The sequence below is a fragment of the Oratosquilla oratoria genome, chromosome 23 (genome assembly GCF_046742065.1).
Source record: "Oratosquilla oratoria isolate Oo_2021 chromosome 23, ASM4674206v1, whole genome shotgun sequence".
In the NCBI taxonomy this organism is placed as follows: domain Eukaryota; kingdom Metazoa; phylum Arthropoda; class Malacostraca; order Stomatopoda; family Squillidae; genus Oratosquilla; species Oratosquilla oratoria.
In genome coordinates this window covers 44,288,463-44,295,962 of record NC_134799.1, presented here as the reverse complement: position 1 = coordinate 44,295,962, position 7,500 = coordinate 44,288,463, and positions in this window count along the sequence as shown.

The window sequence follows — 7,500 nt, the reverse complement described above, 5'->3', positions numbered from 1 at the left end:
AGGAGAAGGAAGAAGAAGGAGAAGAAGAAAAAAAAATACAAGACGGGACCAAAAAAGAGGGATAGCAGGCAGGAATAGTGAGGAAGGAAGAGGAGGAAAAGAAAGAGGACGACGAGATTGAGAGAGAAGATGGTTGCAGATTGATACAGGAAGAACGTGAAAGAAGTTGCTCACATATTAAGCTTATTATCAATGACAGGAAAGACCTTGGAAGTAGCTTGACTAAAAACACAAGGAGAAAGTTGGCAAGTAGAAATAAGAGAAGACTTGGAAGAAAAGAAGATTAGTGATGACATATTTTCTATCATCTTTATAATCGGTGTTATTTGATCTCGTTTAGTATCATGTGCATATACAGATTTCGTAAAAAACAGAGGAATATAGGAACATGATTGCTCCTTCTCTCTCTCTCTATCTCTTTCTCTCTATCTCTTTATACCTCTCTATCTCTCTCTCTCTCACTCTTTCTCTCCCTTATTCTCTCTCTCCCTTATTCTCTCTCTCCCTCATTCTCTCTCTCTTCCTCTCTCTCTCTCTCTCTCTCTCTCTTTCTCTCTCTCTCTCTCTCTCTCTCTCTCTCTCTCTCTCTCTCTCTCTCTCTCTCTCTCTCTCTCACTTTAACACACACACACACACACACACACACACACACACACACACACACACACACACACACACGTAGATTAATCTCTTCATTTGCTTATTTAAGCAATTTCATTCAGTAGACAGAAGACTCCCATAGTAAAGGGGTTAATCACATCTTAATCATTTCACTGCGGAGAACATCAGGAGAGACGTGACGCCAACCGGCAAAAGAGAATAAGAAATGAAGGATCAAGAGAACCCACGCAGCCGGATTCAGACAAAATTTATGATCGGATCCAAACCTGTTAAGTGGAATCTAATACCACTAAGTGCAGTGTGATGCACGTAGGAAATGGCCAGAGAAATATAGTGGCAACATACAAAGTGGGAGAGGAAAGAGTATATTTAGGGAAAGTGAAGCAACGACCGGAAGCCTCCAAACTAACATTCAACACTTCCTTACCTGGTGGCACTGTTCCCTTGATCGTGACTGACGTCAGACTATTCTATTCATTCCACCCATGGCATTTGTTATTTTCTGATGACTGTCGCCATACTATTTTATTCATCTTAGTGACATCACCTTGCTATTGAAGAAGGTAAACAAAATATTTAGAAGAAATTAATCATGATTAGGTGACTTTGAACTTGTTTTGAAATGTACTGATTTGGTTATTATAAAATGCTGACAACACAGTGTACACGGTCCAGCCTAAAAGATGTAGCAGCAATATAGATCAATATTAACAAAGTAATTGGTTGAGTTATTCTAGTGTTTAGTGTAAATTGGTAGTAAAAGGTTGTAAGAGTGTTGGAGAGTTTTATTCGTACGTAAAAAACAAAATATAAAATCTTGCAGGTAGGGAAATTATATTTGTTTTGTTATCACTTGTCTGTTTGTTTATCATTATTTGCTTGATTCTCATTTCTTATTAGTTATATGTCTATTATTACTTACTATTTACCTGTTTGTTTATCATTTTACTATACCTATGCATTTATTTATGTATTTTATTTATCATTTACATTATGGTTTTTATTTATTAATTTATTTATCATTATTATGATTTTTTCGCATCCGACCTAGATATGGACCATAAGGTCTCCTGTCGGCATGCTCCGCCTTTGTAATCCTTTGTAATCCTTTGTAAGTGTCAGTTTAAATCAAGCGTGTGTGTTCAGTACTTTTTCTGTTTCCTATATTAAAAAAAAATCGAAACCACTTTAAACGCTTTCGTAGGGTTGGAAGACCAGCTCAAATTGATATGAGAAATATTCGACTACTGAAACCCGTTTTCTATGAAGAGGTTGTCACTCCAGAGCTCCAGAAACGGTCCAACCCATCTTCCGCTACTGCAGCGATTGGTGCGCCGCGGGGAGTTAATCACCTAGCTATGAGCAGACATCCCACTGATCATCCGATAGCTCTTGTCAAGCGTTTCGTTTCATTAGAAGATGATGTGGCAGAGTATCTGGAGTTCTTGATAATTGAAGGCTCCATGGGTTAAGGCTACGACAAGATCCTGTATCAAAGGACTAAGGATTATTCCAAGCTTGTATTTCAACCAGGCCATCAGGTGGATGAATACGAGTGTTATTGATGTTTATATCAGAAACAACGATATAAGGAAAGTCGCAGTACTTTGTGTGGAGTTTTAACGTTCTTCTTCGGTAGCTTAAAGAACATAATGACCAAGAAACAGTCTTTGGAGTTGAAGTATGGAAGACAAATGAGTGGAAGGGCGGTGAGCTAAACACAGAACAGTTGGAGTTTTATTCACTGACGTTTCGTCCTTACCAGGACATTCTCATGTACTTTGAGAATGTCTTGGTAAGAACGAAACGTCAGTGAATAAAACTCCATCTGTTCTCTGTGTCTAGCTCACCGCCCTTCCAATCAGTCTTTGGAGTGTCCGAGTGTGCTGGCTTGTGCTCCAATAAGAAAGTTATAAATCTCAATGAGAGACTAAAACAGTTGTGCATGTGCCTGCAGCTGGGTATTAGTATTTTGTCGGCAGCATCTAGTGCTTGTCCTTATCGAGGATAATTATTGCGGCAACACGAAGATCAAAAACGTTGTCTTTGCTGGTTAATTGGTTAATAATGTACTCCTTGTGGAATCATTAGAGGTCCTGGTGTTTTCAAAACTTCTGAGAGTACAAATATCCTTGATCAAGACTAAGGTCTTGGCCTTTGGAGGAGGATGCCGTCTAGTCTCTCCATGCATGTGTACATGACACTGAGGTCTTGGAAAGTTCCGGATCCCTTGCTAGTGTAGTGCATAACAGTGATGGGTCATATCAAGAAGTCTTCCCAAGGATTTTCATAATCCATAATATGTTCTCGTTCAACCAGAGTATATGGCATTGTCGATGTTTATGCAGGGCTAAGATCTGAATCTCCAAGTCGCTTGTTCTCTTTGTATTGCTGACTTGAATAGACGTCTTGTCTCCTTTGGTAACAAGTGACTTCGAAGAATTATGGGGGCAAACCGATATAACTCTGTAACAAACCATCTGCTTTGCGAGACTCATTCGTATCCTATTACCTTCGTAATTCGTAAACGTCAACTCCGGTTGCAGAGGCATGTGGTGTGCTTCGTTGATTTTCATCCCACACAGAAGATAGCTTCTATGCGAAGTGGTCCTCGGTGGAGGAGATGATAGGATGTAGGTCGAACGTTTCCGCTGATAGATCTTTGGAATAAGAAGAGCCGCTACATGGAGCTGAAAACCTTGATATGGAAGGAATAACCGACACATAATTGACTAGTAAGGAGTTTGAAGCTACATTTAACATTCAAGATTGAAACGTGCCATTAAGGAAGGAGACACAAAAAAGATGGAGGTTTTTCAGATATATGTTAGAAGCGTTACATTCATCTATGAAGTAAGAAAAATAAAACGTGAAGCCCATACTAGTTTGGAATTCCAAATTGGCCTAGTTTAATGGAAAAAGGAAAATAGACATTGGCCGAAAACATTATGAGTAACAAGAGATAACTTGTTGATTCAAGCACTTCCGAGATTTGCAGTCGTGACGAAATGATGATAGATTTCAATGTTACAGATGGTAAATGAACAGCAATGAAGTACGATAATATGTACTCATTTGATACATTTCTTAAGGCAGTATGTAAAATAATTCATTAAACCTGGGAATGTAGTAGTTACTCATGACAAACCGTGAACATATATGTAGCCGCATTCAAGAAGGAATGAAATCCGATGGATTGTAGACACCACATATTTGCAAGTGGTCAAACGCTCAGCATGATTTACTTAAATTAATACATTATGCACGTTAGATGTTTAATGTACTTGGCTTAGTCTGTGTTTTATGGTTAGCAACCTCTAACCTCCTCGTTCAACCTAAGCCCTTATGAATGTTTATTCTTATTTTGTTATTATCATGTAACTTCATCGTGAGTTTAATGTGGTCTAACTACGAGAACACGGGAACCTCGAGCTGCTCGCACGCAGTCGACCACTAAAGTCAGCTGCTCAAAGAGGGTGTATATATATACATATGCATGTATATATTTATGTATATATATATGTGTATGTATATATATATGTAATGCATATATATATATGTATATGTTTATATATATATATGTATATATGCATATATATATATATATATACATATATACATATATATAATATGCTAAACACAGCAGTGAAAGGAAATTAAAATCTAAATCAGAGCGCTTTCGTGATATAATCGTCTTCAAGGATTACAAGAGAATTCTCCTTTAATCCTTCAAGATGTGATCATATCACGAAAGCGCTCGGATTCAAAGCTCTAATTTCTTTTTACTGTGGTGCTTAGCATAATTTGTGTGTTCACGTGTGTTTTTAGAAACTTGTGCATATATATATATATATATATGTACATATATATGTACATATATGTATACATTTATATTCACAGATACACAGGATTGAATAGACACCAAGAGAAATGAACTTCTGTTCTTATTTAATGCTTAATGTTATTCAAATTTACGTAATATATTATATTTACCTAGATTTATGTTTCAGATTACATTCAAGATTAATCAAGCATGCCACAAACCAAAGGAGCAGTAGACCTATCTGAATTTCAGCGAGATCGTATTGTGGGTAACAATGATGGTTGACATAGTCAATGCAAAATATCTAAAAATCTGTCAATACTCCTTTCTACTGTTAATAGAGTAATCGTACAATTCACCAGAGATGAGCAAGAGGGGTACAAAACCTCATTGAGGTCGTCCCGGGTCCTCAGAAAGAACCTTGCGTCTTGTCAAAAGAAATATCGAAGAGAATCCACGTTACATGGCCTCTGACATAGCAGCACAAGCTGATGTCAGTCCCAGAACAGCTGTCAGGTATCTCCACAAGCTGAGTTACTATGACAGAGCTGCAAGAAGGAAACCACTCCTTCGTCCAGCCAATATCAAGCGCAGAAAGGATTGGGCTAATGAGATGGTGGGAAGACCTGTGGCCTTTTGGAGCACGGTCATTTTCTCTGAGTCACGATTCGCATTATTTTCTGACAGAGGAGGAGTGTGAATCTGGAGACTGTAGTCAAGAGTTTGACCTCAAACGACTGCAGCCAACAGTGAAACATGGGGACATTTCAATAATGATGTGGGGTGAAATTTGGAGTGATGGTCGATCAGAGCTTGTGGAGTGTCAAGGAAACATCAATTCAGGCAAATATGCTTCTATATTAAAGGAATCGTTCCAAATTTCTCCAGTGGTAGAATGAGTAAAAATGTCTTCCTGTTTATGAAAGATGGAGCTCCTTGTCACAATGCTCATGCAACACAAAATTGGTTGAGACAAAATGGGATCAGGAAACTTCCATGGCCATATCAGTCCCCGGATATGAACCCTAGTGAGCACCTCTGGGGCATATTAGACCGGCAACTTTGAAAAAAAAAACAAAAAAACAGGAAGCCACCTTCAAAGCCCGAACTCTTAGGATTACTACAGGAAACATGGCAAGAAATCCCTCATGATGATATTCGTGAACTAATCACTAGCATGCCTAGAAGGGGCTTTGCATTAAAAAAAGCAAAGGGAATGTCAACCAAGTATTATTTATTCACATTGTGACCATTTATAAGCACTTTAATTGTATCAATTGGTTGTTTAATAAATTAAACGATTTCTCTTGGTGTCTATTCAATTCTGTCATGTCTCTGTGTGTGTATATATTTATATATATATATATATATAAATATATAATATAAATAATATATATGTATACAAATGTATATATATATGTATACATATATATATATATATATATATATATATATAACATAGAAAATGGAGAAATACAGCCTCTAGCTGACACAATTTTATTAAGTTCAAGCTACAAAGAAAGTAAACACAATTGGCAATATATTTACTGAAAAAAATGATATTTATGTGGCCTGAGGAAAGAGTTGCAACTATCAGAGTAGAGGATAATATTAAGCAAAACCAGTAGATTAGATGTGGAAACATCTTAAACACGTTTACCCAAATTATTTTTGCATTGCAAATAAGAAAAAATTGTCCTAAATAGTCTTGCCGTATTGCATAAAAGAGACAAGCTTATTGATAACCGGTGTTTTGAATTATATATATATTATATATATATATATATAATATGCATATGTATATATATACGAGTGTGTGTGTGTGTGTGTGTGTGTGTGTGTGTGTGTGTGTACATGCATACATAAACGTGAGTGTACACAAGCTTTTTCGAACATGTTTTCATGCATTATGGTCAATATTAATACACGCACATGCGTATATGCATGTGCGTTTTGCGTACATACATACCTTCTTGAAATCATCGCTATAAACGTAGAATGATAGCTTCACCAATAACCCTACCGAGCATGGAATACTGAACCGTACGATCTGAGACAGAAGGTCTAAAATTGAAAACTACTCCTGGGCTATAAATTCTAGTATTTCGTTCTAATAACCACTTTAATGGAAGAGCAACCCAGCAGGGGACCTGTTGGTCCATACTGATTTGTGTCTTGGTATGAAGGTGCAATTGAATATTCGTATGAGGCACCACAAGAGCTTTCGAAGCAATTATTGCGACTGTCGGGTCGTGACGTGTTTTGGAATTGTTCCGGAGTGTATCACCGGAAATGGAGAAGCATCGGTGGAAACATGCATTGCTCTTAATGGCCCCGAATCCCCTGGGCGATTCTTTCATACATTCTTTGTTTTATCTCCTCTTTTGACAGCTTCTGGAGCCATAGAAACAATAGTGTGCTGGTGCGGATACGTAAATTGGTACTGCTCTGTAATGATGACATATTTGCCAATATTGTTTATACTTATACTATATATATTGGTATAGGTAGTATTCTTGTACTCTATATATGTATAAGTAGTGACCATAGAATGGTAAGTTGCACAGCTCAATTAATTTTCAAAGCCGAGAGAAGTGAACTAAAATTGAAAAAGGGAATAAGTCTTGCGAAAGTTAAGGATAACAAGAAGAAATTCCAGTTTGATATTAAAAACATATTGGAAGCTTTAAAAATTATCGAAAACACCGATGAAGGTATGAATTTGAATTTATTTACTATCGTTAGAGAATCAAAGGGGGAAAGTAAGATGTACAAAAAGCATTAGAGAAAATAGATACTCCAAAGCTACAAATGACATAATCAAAAGGGGGACTATGCAGGCTAGAAGTAGGAGAAATGAAATAGAGTAGAACTAAAGAAGCTTATCAACAAAGGTAGATATCAGAGAAAAGAAAGAGAGAGGTTTGAAAATTAAGGGTGCATGTTTTGATAATCTAATAATTGCGGATGACATTATTCTTATTTCAGAAAAAGCAGAAGATAGGTATGCTGAGTGATCTGAATAAGAAAAATCTTAAAGTAGATTAAAAAATGAA